The sequence below is a fragment of the Rhineura floridana genome, chromosome 8 (assembly GCF_030035675.1).
Source record: "Rhineura floridana isolate rRhiFlo1 chromosome 8, rRhiFlo1.hap2, whole genome shotgun sequence".
In the NCBI taxonomy this organism is placed as follows: domain Eukaryota; kingdom Metazoa; phylum Chordata; class Lepidosauria; order Squamata; family Rhineuridae; genus Rhineura; species Rhineura floridana.
In genome coordinates, this window is record NC_084487.1 from 42,230,682 (window position 1) to 42,245,827 (window position 15,146).

At 45.6% G+C, this 15,146-nt stretch overlaps 1 long non-coding RNA gene across 1 annotated transcript in view; it reads left to right on the forward strand.

The window, feature by feature from the left end:
* LOC133390448 (uncharacterized) overlaps positions 1-12,460 on the forward strand; it is a 42,516-nt gene extending 30,056 nt beyond the window's left edge. Inside the window, exons 2-3 of the long non-coding RNA XR_009764402.1 lie at positions 8,485-8,651; positions 12,137-12,460. This is a non-coding gene — a long non-coding RNA (uncharacterized LOC133390448). The remainder of the gene's footprint in view (positions 1-8,484; positions 8,652-12,136) is intronic.
* Positions 12,461-15,146: the final 2,686 nt, after the last annotated feature.

A 15,146-nucleotide genomic window follows, 5' to 3' on the forward strand; every position in this document is an offset into this window, starting at 1 on the left:
GTTAGGAGTCCCAGTGCAAACTCGCTGAGGCTAATGGAGAGAGAGAGAGAGAGACCTACTATATACTAAATAAATATTTTATTTTATTTGGCTGTGGGATGGTGGATACAATGGGGTGGAAAGCTATTTCCACACTCCTCTAGCAATTAAATTATTGTTCTCCCTGGGAGCAGCTGCATCTGTTGTTGAGAACAGCAGGGACAGGATGTGCTATGCAGGAGGACCTCAGTCTGCAAACACCTGTTCTTGGCTTAGCAGGGGGCCTTGACACAGGGCCATCCCACGTACAATGTATGTACTGTAGGCATACATTTGGTATAGCACAGTGGGGAGGAGAGCCTGGCTGGGAGTCCAGAGTCTGTGAGTTCAAATCGCCGCTCGTGTCTCCTGGGTGTCAAGGGCCAGCTAAAGATCACCCCCACAGTGAGTGTTTCAGGGGTTATGTGCCCTGCCACCTGTGCAGCCGTGGGCAAGCTGCATAGTCCCAAGGAGCCCAGTTGCCCCCACCAGCTAGTAGACAAGGAAGGGGCTGGCTTGTGCAGCTGTGGCAAGCTGAGTAGGCCCTAGACAGCTGGGGAGGACTAGCCTCAGAGGGGGCAATAGTAAGCCCCCTCTGAATACCGCTTACCATGAAAACCCTATTCATGGGATAGCCATAAGTCGGGATCAACTTAAAGGCAGTCCATTTTCCATTTTTAATATTCCATGTTAAGACACAGTGTAAATATTATTTTTTCAGGTAGATCCACTTGCATTCTGTTGGCCTAGATATGTTCCCAGGCAGTTGCCGGTAGCTGTTGGCAGAGTGAGATGGGGTGGGGTGGCTCACCTGGCTTTTCAACGTGGAGGTTGTTGCCAGTAACTGAGAGGAAGATGGGGTGGGGCGAGGTGGCGGGGAGATTGGTGTGGTGCAGGGGCAGCATCAGGAGCATCAGATTGGCTCCAATGCTGTGCCGCACCATGCTGACCACCTCCCCACCTTGTCTCTCCTCATCTCCCACTTAGTGACTGGTGAGCAGAGGATTCACTCCTGCGGGGTGCAGGGGGCTGCTTCGAAAATGCCTTCCCTGCAGGGAAGATGCTTGCAATGGAGGGCTCCACAGGATCCCAACTCCCCAATACACACCAGGCCTCATTATGGTCCATTCCCAAGGCCCTGTTGCCACAGCAACTGCCCATGCCTATTGTTTTGGCACCGTCTGCAGAATCAGACTTGGGATTCTTGGCCTGGTTATTGCTCATGGCTTTAACCCACAGTTGAGCACAAGATTGGGATGCAGTTCACGTTGTACAGCACTGAGGTCACAGCAAGGCACTAGTAGGTGTGGCTACCCAAGCCAAGACACCCCCTGAATCTCCCTTATGAAAGACAGGGCAAGCACAGGACTTTTTTCTCCGCTCGGGACTGGGCAAGCAAGTGGCCATTCTGACAAATATGCTGGTTCACAGGTGCAGTCCTCTGGTGAATCTGTGGCTTTGGGGGCGGAGATGCCTTGACCAGATAATCCCCTGGCTCTGCCTCTGGCACCCTCTCCTATGCCAGAGGCAGGTCAGTGGAGAAACCACTGCCAGAGGCAGGGGAGGAGACAGGACTAGCAGCTCAGCCTCTTCATCCATGTCAGAGGATCCCTCGGGGGAGAGGCTGTCAACAGGTAGGTCATGTGGCCCTTCTCCAATAGCATCCATCACTCCCAGACCACTCTGCTCCTCCCCTGGATCCCAGACCTTCTCCTCAGATCAATCCTGCTGAGAGTCCTGCATGATACCTACTACCCGCCACAGCTGGGCTTTAGGTGAAACCAGAGGAGCTGTGCTGTGAAGGCCCTGCTCTGGAGGTTGTGCTGTGACTGGAGGTAAGGCTGGGCAGTTGCTGCGGTGTGGGGTCTTTGGGAATGGGCCGTGAGAAGGCCTGGCAGGGAGGTATTTGGGGAGGGGGAGCTGGGATTCAGTCCTGCCAGGCCCTACTTCTTAGGTGCCTTCTCTCTGGCAAAGGAGCACCTGCAGGACTGTATCCTCCTGTTTTTGGTTGGTAGGGGAGGAGACACAGCTTCTTCTCCTGCCTCCCTCCTGGCCACATGTTTAATTAGGGTCCCCTCCTCAAAGTGATCCATAGCTGGATCCAGGGCAGGGTGAGTGGTCCCCAGGGCAATGAGGAGCCATATAAAGCCCATATAAAGACATAGAAGAAGAGAGAACGGTAGCAGGGAAATTGCCCATAAACAGTTAACACCAGAACGGCAGACTGAGCAAGCACACAAGCTAATCTGCTCACAGACTTCCCTACTATGATGAAATTATTATGTTTATTTATAGCAATTTATGAATTTGCATCAATACATATACAATTTGCACATGCAACCTGTACACAAACATGTCCTCATTGTTCTTTTTTTTGCTGATGAGTTTTTTTGGGGGGATGGGGTGATACTTAAGTGGCTACCCTGAGTACATTTCAGACCTGCCTCTTGGTGGAATAGAAAAGTACAAATGCTCTGCTTTCAAACTTTGATTCATTTTTCTTGTTATCTTTCAAGTACCTTAGGCATTTGGGGCCTACTTTGACCCCCTGGACAGTATTCATTGAAGTGTTTCCACTAGCGCAAGGAGTTTTGGCTGCACAACAGAAACTTCCCCTCCCTTTCTGCTCCCTCCCTGTTCACCCCTTAAATTTGTCCTAGAGTTTTCCCCTGCCTTCCAGAGCAGATTTGGGGAGGTGCATGGAAAGAGGAGGAAAAATTCTGTTGTGCAAGCGAAAATCCTTGTATTAGCGGAAGCACTTTATTATATCTGTTTTGAAGAAGAAATGTGCAAATGTACCATTTTTTATTTTTCTCGTAATTCAGATACCTTGAAATTACACTTCTACCACATTTCTCTAGGTCTTTGTGGAAATCCCCATACAACTGCAATTTCCGAATGCATGTGTATGTAAATGAATGGAGTTCACATGGACACCCTCATACATTGAGACCATGGTTCATTGGTTTACAGGGTCGTGCTAGTCAGCCCCACCTTTCACATGCACAGTTCAGCAGCCCTGCATGGTGGAGGAGCCACAGATGCACACATCTGTGCATGTGAGGGACTGGGTCAAAGAGGGGGGAAAGCACCAAGAAGTAATCAAAACAAAAGGGGACAAGCTCTGGTGCTACATTGATGGTTTATTACGTGCTGTACCTCTTTCGGAGAATGTATCTCCTTCCTGAAGAGCTAAAAACAAAAACATTCAACTGGATAGAACTGATATCATAAAGACAACACCTTGGTCATTGCTATGGACATACTTTTACTACAATCCAAAGACTTTATTGTTAAAACTTAACTTTCTAAAAAAAACACATGTTTTATTGCAAATGGTTGCATCCGCAGTCACACAGCATAAAATATTACCATGCCCTGACCTTTAGCTAGATGAATAATCTGCCATATTTTGCAACTGCATAGCCATTGACAACTCCTGCTCCCCCCAAAACAACGCCCTGTACTGACCTGGGGAGCTGTGTGTTTTCTTCGCTCTGCCAAACTACCAGTCAGAACAATAAAACATAAAAATCCTTTGCCCTGATAACTGTGTTTTTTGGGGGCATTGGCAAAGGATTTTTATGTTTTATTGTTCTGATTGGTAGTTTGGCAGAGCGAAGAAAACACACAGCTCCTGGGGAAGGAGATATATTCTCCAAAACACGTAGAGCACATAATAAATCATCTATACAGCACCAGAGCTCGTCTGCTTTTGTTTTGACTAGTACTTGGTCCTTTTTTCCTCTGGACTCTCTCCAGGCAGTGCCTCCCTAGCCACGCCCCCTCTCCCCAGGCCTCACCCCTCCCCAACCCTTCTTTGCACCCTCCATCAATATATTGGCCTGGCTGGAAAGTGATCTTGAACGCCGATAATGCCTCTTCCGTGCCAGGATGGAGGACAGAGAGGGGTGTGTTCAAGTATGTGTAGAAACTAGCCTGCTGTACAAAGGTAAAATTAACACTCATTGGTCTGCCCACTTTGCCTTTGGCACCACCCCCTTGGCATGTCCCCCCACCCCCAAAGATTGCCCAGAGGGGAATGTGGAGTTTAGGCTGAAAATGCTTCCCCAGTCCTGCACTAAATTTTCATTTTGGGGCAGGTATTTAAACTGGGCCATTAAAAAAAAGTTGGCAACCCTAGTCAATGTGGCAAGTCGGCATTCTCAAAGAAATTGATAATATTCAGCTGTGGTATGAGGGGTCTGCCATGCCAAAGATTCAGCAGGAGGGTGGTTTAGGGTAATATGCCTGTGTGACGTGGGAGGGTGGGCATGCTGTGTGAGACTCTTGTATAGTTTCTGCTTGAGAAAGCACAGAACAGCAAGTTTTTGTCAGCAAATATTTGCATATTTTCCACTCATTCAAGCGGATGAAGGGTTTTGGTTCCACATTACGCATCCCCAAAAGAGTTGGGGAAGGGGGTAGGGTTGATTCTTACCCATTTGTGCCACTGATGTGAACAAAAAAATAAAACCTACACCATGCCCATTCTTCATCAAGTGTTGCTCTGATTGCCCGCACTGAGATCAGAGGCATGATGTGCTGTGTGGCTAGCTCTTCACCACATCAGAACTGCAGCGAGCAAGCAGGCAGCCCGGGCCTCTCCTCCTCCTGATAATAGTTGACTGCAATGGCAAGTGTTCAGGCAGCCTGCGCAAGTGATTAAGATGCATCGCCTTGGAACAGGCACTACGTTATGCCAAGTCAACCCACTCCTCCCTGTCTCCCCTCCTCCTCTTGAAATTTCTTTAATCCCAGCCAAAGTCTTCTTTTCTCTCGTTCTCTCTCTCTATCCCCCCCCCAGCTCCCCAACGATGCTATGACTGTGGCTTGAGGGGCTAAAAAGGCAGCATGGGAGGAAGGAGACGTGACTGATTAGTGTGGTGGGTACATTGAGCTGAGGGGTGTGTGTGTGTGTGGTGGTACGTGGTGTGTGTGCTGCCTGCGTGGGTGAATTTTGTTTGCTTGGGAGTGTGGTGTGTTTGTGCAGTTTGTGGGGGCGGTGGCGGTGGTGGGCCAGCTGAAACTCTATGTGGTCACAAAAGAGAGCCCTCCCTCTCCACCAGGCAGGCGGACATAGACTTGCTTTTGCCTTTACAACTGGTGTGTGTGTATACTTGTTTGTATGCAACCTGCCTGTGATCAAACAGAAGCTGGGAAGAGGCACTGCAGGCACTGGTGTGGCCGCAGCAAGCCTTGCAGCTCTGATTCCTGTGTGCTATAACAAGGAAACCTTTTGCCCACTGAAGAGCCTGAAACCCCCTTATCTCTCAGCCGCTGCGCTTGGAATGGAGGGCTGGGAATCCATTTCGACAGTGGACTGGAACAGATGCTCGTCTAGGACATGTCCAGAATGCAACTCAAATGCTGCTGCTGTCTGTGATGCTCCTCTGCCGTCATCTCCAGCACATTCCTGTTGCGCAGTGCGCAAGCCAGATGGGACTCTCCAGGCTGTTCAAAGTGCAGGAGCAAAAACGCTGTTGGCACGTCTCTAGGATCACAAAGGCCCTAGAGGCTCCATGAGAGCAGATCTTTCCATGCTTCCCCACCTCTTCCCAAACAGAACGGCCAGTGGGGTGGGGTGCAATAGCCTCCAGCCTTTTCCTACCCACAAAGATCTAGCTTCAGCCTCATGCTGTAACGTGGGATCCACTTGTGCAGCCTGAGCTGAGGCATGTTTACTTGGTTGGAAGTAAGTCCCATTGGGTTCAATGGAGTTTACTGCCCAGTGAACAGCCAAAGGCACTGAAGCCTTAATTTTTTTATCATCTATTGTCATTAAATGTTCACTGTGTTTGTTTTATTTCTTTTTTAAAAATTCCACATTTTTGTGTTAACTCTGTAGACCAAAAAAGAAAATGGAAATAGACATAAATGTGACTCGCTTTAGGTCAGGATGTGACTCAATAGGGGGCCTTCCTGTCCCATTAGCTAAAGACCAGTAAAATAATGGATGATGTGTAGAGTGGGGACAGCTGGGTTCAGATCCCTGCTAATCACAATAAAGTAGTCAGTTACTCTATCTCAGCTTAATATACCTCAAAGGGTTGTTGTGAGGGGGGAGATTAGGATAGCCCCACGTACACTTCTGTGCACCCTCAGATGAAAGGCACGATGTGTGAAACATGAACTGACATGTTTCTCCTTCCCTGAATAAGATACTATGCCTTTAAAATGTTTTAAGTTTGTATTTCAAAATGCTTGGATTTTTTAAAACATTGCATTTGATGTCATTTGTTACTTGCTTTCATTGGTTCACTTTTTCATTACCCTAAAAGTGGGTGGAATTGACTGAAAATGGCACACTCAGGGCACAATCCAGCCAAAGTTAAGGACAGTCAAGTCCATGTTCAGATCTCTCCCACTAAAATCAAATGGCATTAAATAAAATTAAATGTGTTGATTTTAACCAAGCTCTGCTCTTAGTAATCATTCCCAAAAGCATAAGTGATAGGTGAAAACCCAGTTCAGGTCCAATTGATCTTAATCCAATAAGCTTCTTCTGGGAGGAAGGGCAGGATATAAATTTAAGTAAATAAGTAAATAAATAAGCAAGCAAACCAGGGTTTATGAAACTGAAAGTGAGTGTTGTGCTCCCTCCTCCCCATCCCTCTTTCCTTCTCTGTTGCACCCTTCACACACTTTACAGGGTTTGCTGAACTATAGTTTCCCATGATACCTGAGCCAGGAAACTGATTTAAGCTCCGACTACAAACCAGGATTGCAATCCATGGTTTGATCCTGGCTTGGAAGACGGGATTGTAGTCAGAATTTAAGAGTTTAAGCAACAGTTTCCCAGTTTGGAAGACTTCCATTAAAGCATGTGTGAGATAGAAGGAGGAAGAAGAGGGAAGAGAAGGGAAGGGAATCAGCAGCTACAGTGATAATTGATTGCAGATTCCTACCCTAGGCTAATGAAAACAGACAGTTTAACTCAGTAGAAATCTCATTTCCTACATTGCCACAAAACCAATCAGTCTTGTAGCACCTTAAAGACGAATAAACAGATTATGGCATAAACATTGATGGGCCAGAATTGGGTCCACACCAAGCATGACTAGGCCCTTGGGCACCAGACTCCCCAGGCCCAGGTCATCATGCTCCCTAACGCCCCCTCCTGATGCAGGCAGCGCGGGCTTAAAAAGGCCTGCCTGCCCCACCTCCTGCATTGCCACATCAGTGTGCTAGCACACTATGTGTGCACCACTGGCATCATTCAGTTTAATTAAACATAAACATCCAAGATGGCATCAGGGGCATCAACCCCTTAGGGACACCCCCACCCCCACCATCTTGGGTGATAGCAGGTGTGTGTGCACAGCATGCAAATGCAATGTCGCAGGGAGTAAGTGGGGTGGGTGGGCCTGGCCAGAGTCCTCAGCTCACATCTGACTTGCAGCCACTAGAGGTGAATAAGCATATCAGCAAGATGAACAGTGTAATTAATAAACAATTAAAGAAATTGTGGTGGGCTAAGCATTCCCAATGTCTATTGAGATGAAAGTCCATTGGGTCAGATTTGATAAAATGAATATAACTCCGCAGGTTCCATGTTGGAGTCTCCCTTTGAAACCTTTTTTGGTGGAGCATGCTATGTCTATTGGTGGTGATCATTACACCCACCCTGATTGGATCTTGTATGATTCTGCTCAGAAGGATTGTGTGTTTGACTGATGCCACATTCAGGTATTTGCCTCCATACATGAGCTGAATTGCATGCAGGAGGGAGTGGAACCATACCTGCTTGCCCTGGCTCTGATATCATGCACCATGTTCCTCCAGATTCATGCATTTGGTATGGTGTGTAAAAATGGGTTGCTGTGTTATCAGCACATAATGAATGAAGAAAATTCCCCTGTATCCACTTCTAATATGCAAAACCAGGAACAGCCTAATACAGGATCAGGTTCCAGAATCAACAAGGAATGGAAATTCAAGATACCTTCTTGGCAAGGCAAAAGGCAAGAAATACAAGTTTTGCAGAGTACTCTTGAAGGACAAATTGCTAATGAATCTGCAAGGGAGTGAGGAAGCGGAGAAACCGTCTCCCCACTTAGAAAATGTCAAAGGGCTCCTCCAGACATCCTTTTTATTGCACATTCATGATGATTTGTACTCTTGATGTTATCAGAGAGGTCACACATGATCTCACTTTCAATACTGTTTGCGCCTGCAAAATTTTTGTATACAACTTTTGTTGCTCTATAAGCCCTCCAGACAGCAATAATGTGGTAGTATTGGAGAAGCACTGCACAACAAACTAAAGCAGAATAAACCCACCACTAATGCATTAATTACTATTGTGTCAAGAACATTGTTGCAGAATACACCCGCAGTAAAACACTAACTGGAGGGGTCCAAGATTCAATGGTTTGGTTTCCTCAGTCCTTCATTTCCATTGATCACTGCTGTCCTTACTGGCTCTGATAACTGTTGCTTTAATAGCACATATGTTGATTGCAGCCATCTGAACTCAGATTGGAATATGCAGAGTACAGACAGAACAAACAGGGAGAGATGGCTTATTCCTGCCTCAACTGGGAAGATCTTTCAGCCTGTCCTACTGTGTTGATGCCAGACTGCTCCTGAGAGTCTGATAGCCTGGACACCATCAGTCTCATGCTAGAGAGGTGAGGGTGTGCTATTTTGCACCTTTACCATTTTAACCAAGGTAATTGTGCATGACAGGACCTGTTCTTGCATGTTTCCAGCTCTGTAGTAAATAAGGCCAGAGTGAGACTGTCTGAAGTAAGTGCCTTTCTGTTCACATTGCTCTGGTTTCGTACTGTGGGAAGTACTTCCTTCCTCCTTCTGTTGCCTCCCTTCAGTTGTTGCATCCTGGTCTTCAAAGCCAGGATCCTTATTCATACATTTTACAGTGTCTTGAGTCCTGTGCAGCAAAGGTCCAGCGCAACTTTAATTAGAAGTTTTTTCCCCTTGTGGACTCTGTTTCTAATTGCTTTCTGTTGAGCGTGGCAACAGCACAACTGATGAATTTATGTTGAATTGTATGATGTCCTTCCCTGGTTCTCCCTGTCAGGTTCCCACCTGCTTGTGGCTACTGCCTTTCACTAGGCACCACCAGGGATACCACCAGTCCGGACCGTCCTTTATATGGTTTCTCACTCTGCTCTAGCACAGATCTCACTAGATCCCCCTGCTAGGCAGCACCACCAGTCACGTCCTATAACCAATACTCCCAGAGACTTTGCCTGAGTCTCTCTCTAGCTGGTTACTTTTGTGACTGCGTGCTTATGCTGTTCCCAACCCCCTTGTATCTTTATAGATAACGCATACAACTCTGGGTTGCTCTGGATACTTGAATTGTTATTATTCCTCCCTTCACCGCTGCCACCATTAGATACTGTTTATGTTCAGCTTTGGTAATTACCTTGCCCTCCCTTCTGATATGTATATCCCCCAGCCAAGGATCAGGCCTTTGGTAAACCAAATAAGTATTTATTAAATATCAGAAATAACAAGATTAGTTTTAGAATGTTTCACAAGCGTATGGTTTCATCTATTCCTGTTTTATACTTGACTTATTATTAATCAGAACTCCAACTCCCTCTTTCTCCACACTCCTGACCTCCACCCTCAAACACCTCTTTCTCCACCCTCCCAACATCCACCACCAAACACCTTCTTCTCCACCCTACTAACATCCACCACCAAACACCTTCTTCTCCACCCTACTAACATCCACCACCAAACACCTTCTTCTCCACTCTACTAACATCCACCACCAGATTCAACTGTCATTCTTTCATTTATACTCCCAGCCATTCAAACGCTCAGCCAATCATCCAGCATTTTACTGCTCATGTACTCCCCCCCTCCTCTTTCACTCCACTTACCATATGTCTTCTATATAAACAGCACTTACCATATTTACACTATAAGCAGGAACATCACAAATTGCCCTTGTTTCCCTTGTGGGTGGGAATAGCCCACTTATGTTTCTATAAGAGAAGGAAGGAGAAACTAGTAATAAATGTCCTCTTTCTCTGCAATGAAAGGAATGGATTAATTTGAGAGGAATTAAGAGTCAATTCATTTGTTATTCAGTGAGACTCTTGGCTGCATCAAACAGGAAGCAGTGTGAGGCACGGGAAGCTTTTCCTTCCAGGGTAGGAAGTGCCTAATTAAAGACACAGTAGCCTGAAAAATCTGAGGCTGGGCTAGCACTTCAAGGGTGTGTGTGGAATTGCCGCAAAATCATGTATACATTGGCCTCCCACCCTTCCCCCATCACTCCCCTGGAATGAACTTGTAAACTTTGAAATCTTGAAATCTTTTTTCTCAAGCAAACCCAGCACAGGAAAGATGCATCCTGGTTGCTAGGGTAAAAGGAAGGGCAAACTATGGAGATTCCAAGGACTAGAAAAAAAGACAGAAGCAGGAAAAGTGCTCTCCAGTCCTTCTGGGAGGAAGAGTGGGATATAAACCTAATAAATAAATATTTATTTATTTATTTAAAATATGTTTATCCCGCACTTTTACCCTGCAATAGGGCACTCAGAGCAGCTTACAAAAATAAAATCAAACACGTACATAATAAAATGTAAACAATAAAATAAAACATTAAAATACAATTAAAATACATAAAATACAATTGAAATACATAAAATACTATACACACACACACATATATATAGGGAGTGGTACTAAAGGAGACTACAAGGGTAAAATTTAATGTAGAAGGCATAAAATCATAAAATCAGTGTCAGGCTCTACCTTCAGTCCCTCCCAAAGGCTCTCCGGAACAAGATCATTTTCAGAAGTCTCTGGAAAACCATCAGGGAGGGAGCAAAGTGAACTTCTTGGGGTAAGGTGTTCCAAAGCTTGGGGGCCACAGCTGAAAAAGCTCTCTGCCGCTTGCCTGTCAGTCTAACGTCTTTCACTCCAGGCACGCAGAGGAGACCAGAGGCAGATGATCTTAAATCCTGGGCAGGTACATATGGGTGTAAGTGGTCCCTCAGGTACACTTGTCCAAGGCCGTCTGGGCTTTAAAGGTCAGAACCAGCACTTTGAATTGACCCTGGAAGCAAATTGGGAGCCAGTGGAGTCAATAAAGCACAGGGGTGATATGCTCCCTGCACCATGCTCCAGTTAACATTCTGGTTGCTGCATTTTGAACCAACTGTAATTTCTGAACCATTTTCAAAGGCAGCCCCACATAGAGTATGTTACAGTAATCAAGCCTTGATGTCACCTATGCATGTGTCACTGTGGCCAAGTCAACTGCCTCCAGGAGTGGATGCGGCTGGTAGACCAGTTTGAGTTGGCCAAAAGCACTCCTGGCTACCACAGCCACCTGCTATTCAAGCAGCAGGGCAGGATCCAGGGGGACTCCCAAACTGCGGACCTGCTCCTTCAAGGGGAGTGCAACCCCATCCAGAACAATGCAACTCCATCCCTGGTGCAGTTTTCCCCTTGACCAGCAGTACTTCTGTCTTGTCTGGATTAAGTTTCAGTTTGTTAGTCCACATCCAGCCCTTCACAGCCTCCAGGCACCGGTTTAGGATGAGCACTCCCTCCCTCCAATCCCTGCAATAATAAAAAGGAGGATGAAACAGCAGCTATTTGGGACCCCAGGATTCCTGTTTGCTGGTGTCCAAAAAAACTCTCTTATCACTTGTCATGTGCCAATGAGCAAAGTCAGAGCTGTGATGTTGACATTTCACAGAAAATGCTTAGAAGGGTACCTGCACATTTTGCCCCATAACATTGTTTCTAGGAGGGCTAGAGACTTATTTTTAATGAAAGCTCAGTTTAACTGAGGGCACCACTGAAGACCTTCACAGGTGTCATGGTGCCTGCAGGTGATGGCTTGGCAACCCCGACCTAGAAGAACAATATTATGGTGATATTTATATCCCAATCTATAACGTAGAAATGAAATCAGTAAGCCCCTCGAAAGCTTTCCTCAATTTGGGAAATATCGTTTTCCCCATACATATATATCACTAGGCTGGGAAGGTGGAATGTTGTCTACAGAACAATAGTGAACATTACTTGATTCAGTATTCACTATGTTCACATGAAAGATATCTCAGCTGTATGACAAACCCTTTACTCACTTTAAGATCCTATTCTATTTTCTCTTAAACAGGTGTTAAAGCAAGGGTGAGGAACCTTTTGTTGGACCACAATTCCCATCATTCTTGATCATTGGCCATGCTGGCTGGAGTTGGTGAGAATCAGAAACAGCATCTCGAGGGCCACAGATTCTCCATCCCTTTGTTAAAGTTAAAAGTCAGATTATGAGTAGCATTGCATACATAAACACCCTCTCTGTGACAGTTTGTAACAAAGCTCTAAGGCCACTCAGAAGATTTGTACCAACAAATTTTGAAAGCCCATAGTAATATCATAGGTAATACTTGGATGGCATGTAGTCTGACTGTATATGTGTACACTCAGAAGTAGAAATGTGAACGATTAAGTAGTATATAAATGTCTTAAATATAATAAAGTAAATCCCACTGAGTTCATTGAAACTTACTCTCAAATGAGTGACCAAAACTGCTCATTTTCTCCAGCCCTCTCTCACAATCAGTTGCCTAGTACTAAGTTGCCCAATGCAACTGTGACATCACAGCAGCTAAGCCAATTGTACCCAGAAGGTCTGTTACTAACGCTAACTAGAACCCTTACTTTACCCATAGATATGCATTGAAAGGGTGGGGAAGATCTAGCCCATTGATTGTTTTTTAATGACTTTGCACATGAGGCCAGGTTTTAAAAGAGTAACATAGCAGCTTTAAATTGTTTAGTATAGCTTTCAGAACGGGCTCTTGTGTGTTTCTGCTCCCATGACTGAAAGCAGTTTCAGGCAGGAGGGGGTTGGTTTTATATTGGTGAATCTTCATAGTCCTGATCCAAATAGGGTCCTCTCTCTCTCTCTCTCTCTCTCTCTCCCTCTCTCTCTCTCTCTCTCTCTCTCTCTCTCTCTCTCTCTCTCTCTCTCTCTCACACACACACACACACACACACACACACATATGGAAATGTGCATCGCATCTTCTTTGGCCCATGCAGGATAAGAAAATGTTCAGGTGTTAAACACAAACACTATCATGGTTTCTCACAATTACAGCAAGGCTGTGTGGTGGGGGGAGGGAGATGTTTTGGAAAAAGCAATGTCTGAAGTGAAGGCAAGATTTCTCAGTTTGCATTTCCCCATCCCTCTCATTTTTTTCCCGTCAGCGCATCAAACCCCTTGTCCTCCTGGTCTCCATGAATTTTCTTTCTCGCCCACCTTCCTATTCCTGAAAGCTCCCTCTGGAGGATGGTGCCCAAAATCACAGGACTCCAGATTGAAGTTGGTCTGTATGTATCTTAGCAACGGCCATGTATAGAAAAGTTCAAAGTGTGGGGGTGAGGGAAAGGTATATATAAGCACTTGTAGAAGCGGAATAAGGCTGAAGAAAACATATTTGGGCCCACTTATCCATCATCCACCCACATGCCCTTATTCCTTGCCATACACTCTCCCATGCATTACATGATTGGGCTCAAAGAAATGCACTTATTGAGACGGCTTCTCGGCACAGGAAATGCAGTGAAGAGGCCACCAAATTTTGCCTAAAGCCAAAAGCACAAGCAGCTGCAGGCAATTCAAAGAGGCTGAAAGGAATGTTGACAACTGATGACAAATGTTGAGGGCAAAATATCTTGGAAGTGTTTGTGTGTGTGCTTGTCTGCCTATGTTCATACATCTCTCTTAATCTGCTGGATTTTTGTCTGTTTAGCTTTTAAAAGCACAAGAGCTCTACTCAGGGACTTACAGAGGCAGGGGGAGATTGTCACATGAACATAGGAATATCAGAATAGCCTGCTGGATCAGGCCAAAGGCCCATCTAGTCCAGCAACCTGTGCTCACATTGGCCAACCACATACCCCAATGGGCAGCCTGCAAGCAGGACCTGAGTGCAACAGTGGTTTCTCTGCTTGTGATTCCCCTGCCTTCTACTACGTATATTAGATGTTAATAGTGCTATCAGCAGGATAAGGCTTTGGGACAGATGTCCAGGGCTCTTCTCAACACAATGAACAAGAGAGCCTCAAAACACAACAGGGATGACCTACCCCATTTTGAAGTAAGTAAAGTAATAGACCCTCCGTGAGTAAGTAAAGACCCTCCGTGAGTAAGTAAAGACCCTCCGTGGTGCAGAGTGGTAAGCGGTGGTAACGCAGCTGAAGCTCTGCTCACGGCCGGAGTTCAATTCCAATGGAAGGAGGAAGTTGAATCTCCGGTAAAAGGGGTCGAGGTCCACTCAGCCTTCCATCCATCCGTGGTCAGTAAAATGAGTACCCGGCATATGCTGGGGGTAAAGAAAGGCTGGGGAAGGAACTGGCAATCCCACCCCATATATACGGTCTGCCTAGCAAACGTCGCAAGACGTCACCCTAAGAGTCGTAAACGACTCACACTATAAGTGTGGGGACACCTTTACCTTTAAAGTAATGCAAATCACCTTCAAAGGGGGGGGCATAAGACCATTGAATCCAGAGTCTAAAATTACTGAACTGTGCTGCTGTTAGCAATGTATAGATATATGCTTTATGCCAATTGACTTGTCATGGCCTCCTCCAAAGCCTCTCAACCCCAAATTGTAGTTTGGTGTGGGCTTTGAGTTTTTTTCTGAGCTGGAGAATGCTAGACTCATTCCTATAGAATTCAGTTCTCAGAATTTCCAGATCAGGTGGCATGGCTAATTAACTCTTTAAAATCTGTAATATTAATATGTCCCTAGGGTGCCCTACAATTAGGGATGTGCGAGAAATTTGATTCAGTTCACATTTGAAGCCAAATTTGCACTTTCTGAAACAATATGAGAACCAAAATGCATCAATCCTTTAAAATTTGCACTTAGTTTACAAAAATGCATATGCTGGGGGAAAGTCTGTGTCAAAATGAAAGTGAGTGAACATAACATACAAAAATGCGTTATATGATGAGAATCTGCTTGCAGAAATGTGTACATTTGTCAAAACTGCCTACAAATATGCATTTACAGTAGGGCCCCACTCATACGGCGGGTTACATTCCGGACCCCCGCTGAAAAGCGGAACTCATTGAACAGAATGGTGCATGATGCCTGAAAACCGCCGTAAAA